The sequence below is a fragment of the Panicum virgatum genome, chromosome 9N, assembly GCF_016808335.1.
Source record: "Panicum virgatum strain AP13 chromosome 9N, P.virgatum_v5, whole genome shotgun sequence".
In the NCBI taxonomy this organism is placed as follows: domain Eukaryota; kingdom Viridiplantae; phylum Streptophyta; class Magnoliopsida; order Poales; family Poaceae; genus Panicum; species Panicum virgatum.
This window is the reverse complement of record NC_053153.1, coordinates 66,901,876-66,915,224: the sequence shown is the minus strand read 5'-3', so window position 1 is coordinate 66,915,224 and position 13,349 is coordinate 66,901,876. Positions and strand designations below refer to the sequence as shown.

The 13,349-nt window shown below is 50.2% G+C and overlaps 1 pseudogene; it reads left to right on the top strand.

Annotated features, from left to right (window-relative positions):
- Nucleotides 1-6,450: 6,450 nt before the first annotated feature.
- On the top strand, nt 6,451-8,821 carry LOC120690550 (annotated as a pseudogene).
- The last annotated feature ends 4,528 nt before the right edge of the window (nt 8,822-13,349 follow it).

The following is a 13,349-nucleotide window of genomic DNA, read 5'->3' as shown; positions in this document are numbered from 1 at the left end:
GAGAGAGGATGAGGTGGTGGCTAGCGGCGGCGGAAGGTTGGGGGCGCCGCCGAGTCGCCCCGTGCGGAGGGCGACGCGGAGGCCTGTTTGACCGGCAACGCACCGGACAGACAGCAATGATCCGTCTTTGATGGTGGGCTACTTAAGCAACAGCCAGCACAAATGGCACAGTATATTGGCATTTTGCGCCACCTTCCTCCTCTAGCTTGCCTTCCATTCTTGCCCCGAGAGGAATAGAGGAGCTCGTGGCCAAGTGGAAAAGAGAAATACAAGAGGGAGATTTTCATCTTGATTTTCTTGGAGGAGCGGACTCTATTAGGTGAGTTTATACCACACACCACTATTTTCCAATACCTAGAACATGAGCAAAATTAGGGTGATTTTTCATGAGAGAGCTCTCCCATGGTGGTTGTCCCTATTTTAATGTAAATGTAGCTCTATTTAGCGTGGATTCTCTCTTCAAAATGGAGTAGTGGCTAGCACGCACCTCATAATCTACCATCAATTTCTAGTTTTTTTGGGAATGGTGTGCATGTGGATTTTCTTGCATACTAGAAGAGAAACGGATGGAGAGAGAGAGCAACAATGATCTAGTTTTTTGTGGTCATGTACTCCCTCCTCCGTTCCAATAAGAATGTAAATCTCGTTTTCCGAAGAGTTAAATAATTCCAACTTTGATCGAATTTATACAAAATAGTACTAATATGTATGTTACAACATAAATATCTTTAGATTAATCATATAATATATTTCTATACTACATCAATTTGGAGACACAAATGTTAATAATTTTTTGTATAAATTTAGTCAAAATTAAAAGTGTTTGATTTCTCGGGAAGCAAGACTTACGTTCTTTTTGGGACGGAGGGAGTAAGTTAATGAAGCATTATATATATACGGTAGCGCTATTCTACACCCTAGGTACCTTACATCCCGCCACCCAACCCGGCCCATCCCCCAACCTGTCCAGCTTCTATGTCCCGCGAGCGGCGAGTGCGAGTAGTCCTGGATCGACGGCGCGCGGGCAGCGGTGGGGCCAGCGGGGGCGGAGACTGCGACGGCGCGCGGGTAGCCGCGGCGGGGGCAGAGGTTGCGACGGCACGCGGGGGGCTGCGGACAGCGGCTGTGTGCGGCGGGATCCGTCGTGGGCGTTCGCGTTGGCCAGCGGCAGTCAGCAAGCAAGGGACAAGCCGGCAGCACCACACAGCAGCTGCGAGATTCCGGCGGCGAGCAAACGGTGCTTGTGGCTTGGTGTAACACGCTGGGATCCGGTAATTGCGCTTCGTAGCACCTAATTTCTAATGCCTATTGAGTTGTTCAGCGTTCTGCCAAATTCCTCTCCCTCTTAGTTAGTTCTCTTCCCAACACCTAATTTCAACTACTCTTACCAGATTATTGTGGCTATTGGTGATCTGAAATTAAGTGTACCTGGGTTAGGAGGGTCTCCACTGCCTCTCCTTGCTAGTGATTTGCACGGAAGCAGAACAAAAAACCCATGTATCTTAGTAACTGCAAAATTTGCTGAACTTTTGGCTTAGCGGACCGTGAGAGTAAATTTGGATTACTGAAGAATAGAATACTAATTGTGCAAAGTAATGAACAATAATAGGAACTGAGAATTGTGAGTAGAAATATATGTTGTTAGATTGAACCCAATTGTTACTGAAGCTGATGGGATGCTATTTAAACCAAAAGTCCAAAAGGATGGATTGCTAAAAAGCTGCTATGCATTACTGAACCCAAAGAATAGACTACTAAAGGTTATGGAAATATGGAATGCACTATTGAACCAAATTCACAAGTGATGCTCATAGGATCTACTGAAAAAAGGATGCTTTAGAATTACTGAAAGGATGGATTACTGAATTATTGATGAAATTTGTGCACTGCTTAAATAGTGCCAATGCACTACGTGATCTACTGAACTAAATGATTTGTTGTTGGTTGTTGAAATACTATGATTGCAGGATGAAAAATAGAGTGAAAAGTCAAGGGATGACTATAAAACAGGGAGAAGGAATCTAAGCGGGATGGCTGCAAATTAAAGAAAATTAATTCGCCAGCAATCGAGCAATCCCTACGAATGCACTAGTTCAGTAGTTTTTTTAGTTTTGGTAGTATCAATTATTGAGGTCTCTCAATCTTATGTAGCTCAGTAGTCCAGTAATTTGTAATGTGTCGTGTGATGGTGGTAGTTTATTAGTTTTTTCAGTAGCCCAGAAGTCTAGTTATTCAATTACTAAAAAAATGTATTTGCCAGATATCGGCAGTTCAGTAGTATTTTTTTAGTTCAATATTTTTTCAATCAATGCATTCTCTCAATCTATTATTATACAGTATTTCAGTTAATCCGCGGGGAGCAGCGATGGCGCGTGTCTGGAGGCGGGGGATTGCTGAAAGGCTTTGCTAGAATTTGAAGTATCTAGCTCTAGATGGTTCATTAATTAGCTTATTCGAACTATGCTGAGTTATTGAAAATAAAATTTCACAAGCTCATCGGTAGTTTTTGTTACTGAGCTCTGTTCAATCCCATGTAGTTTAGTCGTATAGTATTGTGGTTTGATCCAATAGTTTCTAAATAGTTCAGTATTGTTAAGTTAATTGAGCTTCCTCGATCATCTGTATTTTTCAGCATTTCAGTAGCTTAGTATTTCAGTAATTCAGTCTTCTAGTATTTTTCTCCAGTAGTTCGTGAGGTCAATTTTGAGCCATTGTGCAAGAATTCAAATGCTCATTGAGGGGGGAGCACAAAGCCGAAAATCACCGTAAAAGACCTCAAAATACTGAATAACTGGATCTTAGCATTACTGAACTCAAACAAATGTACGGAAAATCCCAAATCATCCAGAAAATGTGAGAAAATCAACTGGATGCATTCAAAATACTGAAATACCGGATCTCTGTATTATTGAATCCAAAATATACATATGTACTGATAATGGATCTCTGGATTACTGAATCCGTGATATAATAGGTACTACTCTGTGTATTACTAAATCTACATATGCATAGGTATTACTGGATAACTGAAACTCTGAATTACTAAATCAAGCATGAAAATGGATACTACTGAAAATTATTCCTCAAAAACGTGAAAAATTACTGGAAATGTGTAATACAAAACAATTGATTCTCTAGTTTACTTAAAATCCAATCATATACATAGTTGGCGGTGAACATAAATATTTATACATATTACTCACGATTAACAGTTTCATGCAGCCTCCCAAAATAAATCTACAGACAAATAATGTACATAGTTGGCGAGTGCGAGACGTCCTCGGATCGGCAGCGCACGGGGCCAGTGGGAGCTGTGGCGGCAAGGGCAGCGTCGGCGAGGCTGCGGGCGGTGCACAGACCGGCGAAGGTAGCTGCGGCGCACAGGCGGGCGCAAGACTGAGGCGGCGCAGGCCGGCGAGGGCAACATTGAATGTGGTTTAGAGCATTGATAAGTTCAGTAATCGCTGACAAAAAATGGGCATATGATTTTTGGATATTGAACATTACTCCCACTGTTCTCACCTCAATTTCTTAGTGTCGTTGACTAGGCATGTATTGAACTACTCCATTAACCAATTACTAAAACAAAAAAGCCCATGGTGCAACAAAATTTGTGTTACTGAACTAACAAATAAAAAGTCGTAGGTGCAAATCAATTATTGAAGCCAAAATGCTCACATATCTGCTAGGGCCAACTCCTTGAGGGATTACTGAAATGCTACATTGTATTACTGGGTTACAGAGAATAAGTAAAAATAACAAGTAATACTGGGGTATTGAGGGATAACTGATATTTGTAAGTATTACTAGATTGTAGGAGACGTACCGTAAACGAGGGCGATAGGATGACCCCATATCTGGAAGGATTGGGATTTAAATCTTTGTCATTAAGCATAAGTAATAAATAAAAACTACTGGGCTATCTACAAAACCTAAAAAATACTATACTAACATCCTAACAAAAACTACTAGCCTAACTGAGTACAGCTTAAATTATCAAAATATTCAGTAATCGCCCACAAAAATGGGCACGAGATTTTGGATGTTGAACATTACTCCCGTTGTTCTCATCTCAACTTGTTAGCATCGTTTCTTGCTTAACTCCTCAGTCACTACTAAAAAATTATTGAAAAACTAAATGCTTCCAATGCATGAATAAATGCTAGCATAAATTACTGAAGTACTGGAATTAATGACATCATGAATTACTGAACTTCCAATGCAGTAGTTTGTTAGCTAAACTTGCTTGTGAGGCCGAACTACATTTTGAATTAATGTTGCGCTATGGCTAGAACTAGGTGAACTGAAATGCAGAGAACAATATGCAACAGAGACAACATCACACCAAAAAAACTCAAAACTAGGTCACTGCTATTAGTAAGAAGACAAATCAAATCTGTTGTCCATGTCATGACTGCCAGAATAAGAAAAAGTATGGGAGTATTAGGATATGCTAGTAGTAAGAAGACAAATCAAATCTGTCGTCCATGTCGTGACTGCCAGTATAAGAAAAAGTATGGGAGTCTTCGGATATGCTGAAGAGGTACTTTAGTGCAACGGGATTTTATGAAGTATTATGAGATTTGGACTCATCATGGCGAAGGAGGGGTTGGTAGTTCCATAACAAGCAAAACTGATACAGTAAGAACAAGGTGCTAATGGAGTAAATTTGGACCCAGTTGGGGGATTCAAAAACTTCACTGATGATTGGAAAACAATGGATGACGGTGGTGTTGGCGGGGATTATCGTAATAATGTTGAACAGGCTGATAACTATGAGATTAATCTCGATATGGAAGAGTTGTTGCGCCACATGGAACCGGCAGCGCAAAGGGGTTAGAAAATTTTGATGTGCTGAAGAAGATCGCTTGTGATCGTGTATATGATTAATCCAAAGGATGTGAGAATACGTGGACGGTCTTGCGCTTCTTAATTCAACTTCTAATGCTTAAGGCTAAGCATGGATGGTCCGATAGTAGTTTCAATGATCTCCTATGCCTCCTAGGGTTTCTTGCTTCCAAAGCCTAACTTTGTGCCAAAAAACACATATGAAGCGAACAAGATTATTAGTCCGCTATCAATGCGTGTTCAAAGAATACATGCCTATCCAAACAACTGTATGTTGTACTATGGTACTTATGAGAAGTATGAGAATTGTCCGAATTGTTTTCACACATGTGAAATACATTGAAGAAATGATAATATTTATTTGTTAATTATTCAATGCCTAGTAAAGGTTAATTGTCTATGGTCTGATTGTAATGAAAACTAAAATAACACCACTATATCATATCTCAAGCCCCACACATTTTATAAGTTTTGCTGAGGTTTATTAAGACCAAGCAGAACAACATCTTTTTATGGGCATTCTTACACTGTGGCTCATGGTAGCCATTAGACTAGTTTACCTTGGTTCGAATACTTAGCATATATGATAAAATTCACTTCAATTAATAAAAATGATAGCTTTGATTATTCCTGGAAAACGATATATTTTCTTTGAGAGGAGGAGCTTTTATTCCATATCAACGTTCATCAGTACAAGAGGATTAACAAACCAACTATGCTGAGTTCCCATGTTTATTACATGATATCAAAGATTTTTTTGGAATTATTTCTAAATGCCTAACTCCAAATTAGCCACTTAAGTGCATATTTGGCTAAATTTTTATCTATCTTTTAATAAGTGATTTGATTATGCGCTAACCATATTTAAAGGACGACGGCTAGCGTGATGACTATGAAGCTTAATTTAATAGATAAAAAAGACCAGAAGAATCAATTGCTTCGGTCCTCTCATTTCTACTAGTGCTTAATAGTTTGGCAAAAAAAAAAAGAGAGTGCTCAAGTGGTATATGCTTATTCGCCGCATAATGCTCCGTGTATTTTTTTTATAATAATTTGTGGGCCACAAGTGATACTCATTGTATCATCTAAGTTTGCAGGCTTGTTTCAATGGTTTTTTAATTTGTCTTTTAGATTTTACTTGTGTTGTTAAGTATTCATTACTATATGCCCTTTTAGTTATCTATTGTTTTTTTTATGTGTGCAAGAGAGTTTTACTGGGCCAATACTGAGACCACGAGAACAAAGTTAGCCTTATTCCTTCTGCTACTTACTAGTCTCGCCGGGGCCACGTCCTCCTTTCCATCCACCGGCTTTGATGCACATTCCACGCTGATGAGCGTCTACTGTCGCGTTCCCGACCCGGCCAGAGACAATAGAGATGCACAGTCACGCAGCACAGCACGTTACCGTTAATGACGTGACGGTCCTATGATTTCACATGCTTTCTGGCACCCCCAGCCGCCAGCAGGAATCGCGGGTGCCGCCGTGCCGGCCTGGCAAGTGGCAAAGCCCTCGTGCAGTCGTGCTCCCGGGCCGGCCGACCCCAATATCAATGGCCTCACGCTTCCCCGGATCACATGCCATCCACATCTGTCGCGCAAAGCCGCCAAGCCTCGAATTGAATCTCACTGATCCATGAACAGTGGGCCGGCCGCGCTAGTGACAAACCCAAAAGATTCCGTTCCCGGTGTTGCTCGCCAAACACCCACCAAAACCACACCTAAACCGCTCTCGTTTTGCATCAGGCCGTACACTAAACAAAGCATTAAGCATCTCCGTCCACCCCTCCCCCTAATCCGAATCATTTTGGTTGTAACACACAAACGGAGGAGAAACCTCCACTTCCTCCCTGTCCCGCACGCACCGGGTCGGTCGTCGTCCCAGCCCCCGCTCCGCATCTCGCCATGTGCGGTGGTGGGTGCTGCCGCCGCCAACGCGGCCCCGACGGGGCGCCCGGCGGCCGCCGCCGGGGTTGCTGCGGGGCCTTCCTCGCCGTGCTGGCCCTGGCGGTGTCCGCGGGGGTGGCGTTCCTGGAGGGCACGGCCGGCGGGGTCTCCTACGCGGGGGACGGGTGGCTGCACGAGTGCGCCAAGTGGGACGCCGAGGGCGGGCGGTTCCTGGCGTCCACCATCTTCGGCGCCAGCGTCGCGGAGGTGCGCGGCGGCGAGGCGGAGGAGCGGGTGGTCCTGGCGGACCCCGACGCCGCCGGGAGGGTGTCGCTGGGGCTCGCCGTCGACGCGCCCAGGCGGCGCCTGCTCCTGGTCTACGCCGACCGCCTGCCGCGGTTAGGGTACGCCGCGCTGGGCGCCTACGAGCTCGGCTCGTGGCGCCGCCTCTTCCTCACTCGCCTCGACGTGCCAGGTGCGTCTCCCGGCGGCACGATTTACCCTTGCTAGTAATTCGGAATTTATGGAAGATTAGATCGTGTGCATTGTTTGGCCGGAGGGAGCCGCCGTGCTGTAGCGTCACCGACCGGTGGGCCTTAGCCTGCGCCGCCGCCAGAATGAGTTCGGTAGGATTTGCCCGAATATATCATGGAAGGCATTAAATTCTGTGTAGACTTCCATGAATGAAGCTTGCAGGCTGCAGTTCGCAATTCGTACAGGCCGCGCGCCTGCCATTTTGGAGTTTCAGTAATCAGTAGTATCAGTAAATAAAATTAGCAAAAATTAAGAACGACACTGTTGAGAGCATGTGAGTCCGGAAGTCTTGGATTTTTGTTTTCAGTCGGGTTTCATCTAGTACTGGCCGGCTAATTTTTCTCCGGTGGGCTGAAAGTCCAAGTTACGACACCAGAAAGGTCTACCACGTGAATGGCTCACGTTTTCGTCTTTCTAGAAAGTCCAAACACGTGGCTGAAGTTTTTGCAGTGGAAGTACTGGGCCATTGTCAATTTTGGTACACATGGACCTCATCGAATTAGTTAACTTCTAAAAAAGGTTAAGTCTATTAAAAGTCCGGATATGCATCATTGCTCCACCATTTGATCGAGTTGTACTGACAAAACACAGTGTTCAATTGTTCATGAAGTATGTGCTTCTGTCGTTGCCAGAACTTTATATGGTTGCCTGGATGCCTGTTTATTTTTCGCCCCTTAATCCTACACATCCCCAATTAAACTTTGGATATTTGACTCAGCAACCCACACATTTAAGTTGCTTTCATCGCTGAGAGACCTTCATAACCGACCACATTAAGCACGATGTGCCAACTGCCAAGTGCATAACCAATAGCTGTTTGATTTGCAGGCGAGTCTACGTGGCCCGACGACGTCGCCGCTGACGAGGACGGCAACGCCTACGTGACTGATGCCTGGGGAAGCAAGATCTGGAAGGTCAGCCCGGACGGCGCGCTGCTCGGCGTCATCAGGAACGCCACGTTCAAGCAGCGACCGGGGGCGCTGAACAACTTCCCCGGCCTGAACGGCATCGTGTACCACCCGAACGGCTACCTCCTCGTCGTCCACACCTCCGGCGGCGACCTCTTCAAGGTCGACCCCAAGACGGAGACCGTGCGCGTCGTCAAGGTGCAGGGGTCTCTGAAGAGAGGGGACGGGATGGAGCTGCGCTCTCGGCGACGAGGCTGGTGGTCGCCGGCTTGCCGAGCCGGCTGGTGGAGAGCTCCGATGACTGGGAGACCGCGATCGTCACGGGGCAGTACGTCGGGCCAATCCACCGCGTCGGGTCGTCGGCGACGGTGAAGGACGGGGACGTGTATGTCAACCACATCGTCGGGTTTGGGCTCGGCAAGAAGAAGACGCACATCCTTGCGAAGGCGGTGTTCTCGCCGTTGGCCGCGGCGAGTTGACGGCCGGCGCCTCCGCCGTTGCGAGATCGGCTCTCGCGCGCTGCTTGCTTAAGTGGCAGCTCATAGTTACAGATGCCCAATCTTTTGTTTGTAGAAATAATTTGTTGCTTGAAGCAGGGTTGTTCTCTATGCATCGATCAAAGGATGTACATGAATCATTTCTGAATTTTGATGCTGGGGTGATATCTCACATCGTGGCAGGGCTCTCCACAAAAAAAACTCGTTGGGCGTGGGTGCCAGGCTGGCAACCATAATTTGAATCCCGCGGGGTTGTGTCTCTAGTGTGGGTCCCGAGGAACGTCAGGAGGAAGCGTCCGCATCCGCCCTACACCCTCCGCAGTCCCTCCCTCTCTCCCGACCAGCCGACCTCGACGCAAGCCGCAGCCGCCCCTCCCACCTCCTGACCACCTGGCCGCCCGCCCTACCCCATCCTGCCGGCATGGGCGCGAGTCCGACAGTCTGTCGGTGTTCGGCGCGCCAGTCGCGTGTAACCGCCGCCTCCAGCGCCCACGGCCGGCCGCGGCCGTCCACTGTGCACCGGCGCCGCCCTGGCCGGCTAGCCCTGCCGCTCTCGACTACTCCCTGCTCGGTTGCTCCGACCGTCCACTACGCACTGGCGCCGCCCTGGCCGTGCACGGGCCTACACGGCCGGCAGTCGCGGCAAACCCGGTGCGCCTGCACCAGCCGTCTTCCACGCCCGTACCCGCGCGTCCGGCGCCCGACTGCAGTGGCCAGCTGACCAGCTCGATTGCACAATTGCAATCCCCTCAACGGTCAGTACTCTATTTTATTCCTCGAGACCACGGTTATGTGATTTCATCTTGATCTCACTTAATAGAAACATTGCTCTATTTTTCAAAAATATTAAACAAATTAATATTGTAATTTTCTATTTATGTAATTTTTTATTGATATTGCAAATATTTATATTATAAATTATTCAAGTTCTAAACTAATTTATTGTATTGAATGTATTATGGGAACTTTTTACTTGTGTTATTGTAAATTTAATCATTATATACCAGTGCTATTAGAGTGTACCGAATTACACATCAAATTTTTTTGCGAAGACTAGCCGCTGCGAATCTGCAAGTCAAGTCAATGTATGCGCCACGTGAAGCAGCTAGCCAATGCACGTTGATAGGTGGTGATGACTGATGAGATCCTCGGCGGATCTTGGCAGCGGCGTGTTCGTCTTCGTCACTTGCATGGTGAGCGGGATTTCGGCAGCCCGCGCGTGCGACGCAAGCGGCGGCTCCAGGCTCTAGCGGCGCGGCTGCCTGATGCAGCAGCGTCAAGGCGGGCGGCGGAGCACCCCTGACAGGGAGCGGCACGCCGCACGCGCGACCAGGAGCGGCGCGGCCCCCGGAAGCGCTGCCAGGTGCGGCCGTGCGGGCCGCCGGCCCCTGGCCCTGGGAGGCGGTGCCTGGCGTGGCGTGGGACCCGTCCGCACTCGCCCTCGGAAGCTGGAGGCTGGGAGCGGCCGGCTCGACCGGGGAGGCGCGCGTGTGAGCTGCGGCCCGATACGAAGCGCCAGGTCCGCGCGACGGGAAGCAGGTGGTGGACGCGGATAGGTGATTTGGGGAAGAAATTGCTTTCCGTCAGGTACTCATACGTAGTACTACCACTTTTGGTCCGGTTTGATTTGTGCTGTACTAGTGAATTGTCGGTATCCTGTAGCAGAGATACACACTCCTACTACAGCAAGACAGGACTCGCGTAGTCATCCATAACTACGACCTAAGGGGCGGAGCAGCCGGGCCCCAGGGGTCCGGCTCTTATCTCACCGGGCCAACGGCCCCGGACCTGTTAACTGCTCTGGGAACGGGTCCGGTGACGCCAAGTGTCCTTGAGGAGGAGAAGCTCCGCGCCGACAGCTGAGGGCTCGGATCCCCCATATTGGTGCGGGACCTTCCCGTGTCCGTCCGGACCTCCCACGCGCGTAAAACCAATATACCGCCGGGGCGGGGTCCGGGGGCGCCACGTGTCCCGAAGGCGCAGGCGCGGGAAGACTCGCCCACCCACCGCATTCAATGCAGGTGGTTGAGGCGTGCTCTGCCGCCGCGGCACGCGGGGCAGATTTTGTCAGGCCTCACTGTAGACCGCATATTACCGAGGTACACAGTGCAGCCGCATGCGCCGCATCCGCGCAGAGCCCGTCTGCCGCATTAAAAGGATACGACGGCACGACACCCTTTCATCATACCGCCTACGCCGCAAGCTACACGGCCCGTTCAGCTACGCGGCAGGCTACGGCAAGCTACGCTACAAGCTACGCCCTGGCGCCGTTTCGACAAGACAGGGCATGGTTATGCCGGACGTAAGATTTCCACGGGCAAAGCAAGCAAATCCCGAAATAAGATCTTTCCCAGGCGTAGCACCATAATAGCGCTAGGCCATTCATATTAAATACAACATCATTGGGCCCACCTGTCGGGGACTCAACGGCCATGTACGCGCCTCCCTTTTAGATATAAAAGGGAGCCGCTCGCTGCACGCTCTAGACTCACTCGACACTCTCTAAGGCCAAGTAAAGCCACACAACACAAGCTCGGATTCGCTCTGAACAATCCCGTTCTCAACCTCTTGAGAGCATAAGCAATACAACACACAGTGGACGTATGGTATTACGCTCCGGCGGCCCAAACCACTCTAAACCGGTTGTGTTCATCGTGTTCTTGCATCTAGATTGGACTAATCCTAGCTAACCCCCGAGTACTCACCCTCTGGATTTATGCGGGTGCACTACGCCACCCGGCTGTGGGTTTACACACCACGATATTTGACGCGCCAGGTAGGGGCAACTTTAGCTAGTTTTAGCTCATCTCTTGCTCACCTCCATGGTTCGGGTGGTTGAGCACTCCCACCACAACGACGACGTGGAGATGACGGAGGGTGTGGCGTCATCCACGCCACGCGCCTCACGCCTTCCTGCTCCAGGGGCAACCGTGCCCGTGGAGCAGCCACCGTCGGCAGCGGCGCGCGCGCTGCACGTCGGCGAGAGTCAGGGCGCCCGTCAAGGCCCCCTCACAAGCTGCGAGCGACAGAGCGCTGGCAGCAGCTAGGGAGTTGCTTCGCAACCCTCCGGCTGCTGCAGCCTCGCCAGACGCCCTGAGGCGGTGGCGGGACGACGTTGACCGTCTCCTCCATCTGGCTCAGGCCTCCCCCAGTTCTGCAAGGACTGGGTAACGACCTCCGCCTGGCAATGTGGTTGTACCCTACCACCAGGGCCAGGGAGGTGCGTCGGCGTCCGTGCGCTCCCCCACGGTGAGGGGTGCGCGAACAGAATACCTGCGGGCGGAGCTCAATCGCAGGCGCGCGGGGGAGGACGCCCGCATCTCCGTGGAAAGGGCGCGAGAACGCCGCATCAACATCGAGGGCCACAACCTCAACGCCGACTTGGATGCAGCGGCACCCAAGCCTCCGGGAAACGCCCGGATACAGGCGGGTACCTCTGTGGCTGGGGTGGGCTTCGCTGCGCTGGCGGATCACCTCCGCGCGGTGGCATGGCCGTCCAAGTTCCGCCCGCACCTGCCGGAGAAGTTCGACGATACCACTAATCCGTCGGAACTCCTGCAGGTGTACGTTACCGCCATCACAGCAGCTGGTGGCAACGACGCTGTCATGGCAAGCTATTTTCATGTAGCCTTGACTGGGCCAGCCCAGATTTGGCTCATGAACCTCACTCCTGGGACGATTTAGTGCTGGGAGGAGCTCTGTGCGAGGTTCACTACGAACTTCGCCAGTGCATACCAGCATCATGGTGTGGAGGCTCACCTCCACGTCGTGAGGCAGAAACCCGGAGAGACGCTCCAGGCATTCATCTCGTGCTTCACCAAGGTATGGAGTACCATTCCTCGTATCTCTGACGCATCTATCATTACTGCTTTCCGTCAGGGGGTACGTGATGAGAAGATGCTCGAGAAACTGGCGACGCATGAGGTGGAAAGCGTTACCATGCTTTTCTCCTTGGCTGACAAGTGTGCCTGGGCCGCTGAGGGCCGCGCATGGCACTCAGCCCCCCAAGACGGAGACGCCAAGGCTGGTGGCTCCGGAGCTACCGTCCAGGGTGGTGGCAAGAAAAAGAAGAACAAGAACCGGGGTCGCGGGGAGCCACAAGCCGGCGGTCCGGTCGCTGCAGCAGCGGCACCAGCTGCAGTGGCAGTGGCTGGGGGGCCAGAATGTGCATGGCAAGCGTCCGCGCCCGCAAGGTGGCAACGGAGGTTCATGCCCAGTTCATCCCACCGCTCGCCACAGCGCCGCTGACTGCCGCGAGATCCAGAAACTCGCGAAGCGGGTCAGTGGGCGGCGTGAGCAGTCCTCCAAGGATGGCTCACCCCCTCCTCGCCAGCGGTCTGGCAAGGAGAAAGCCTCCATAGCAAGATGGCGTCCCTCGTTCGTCCCCGTCGTTTCCAAACTGAGGAGGAACTGAACACGGTGTGCCGCCTGCTTGGGTGGAGTCCACAGGAGACTGCCTGGGGGATTCGAGCAGGCTCGGTTCCCCTCGGAGATCTGCGCGCCGGGGAATTTGTGCTGTTTATTTCACACATTTCCACCGGCTTGGGGCTGCCGATCTCTTCGTTCTTCCTGCTGCTGCTGGAGGATTTCAGCGTCAAGCTCCAGGATCTCACACCCCACTCCATCCTCATGACGTTGATCTTCGTACACCTATGCGAGATGTTCGTGGGGGTGTG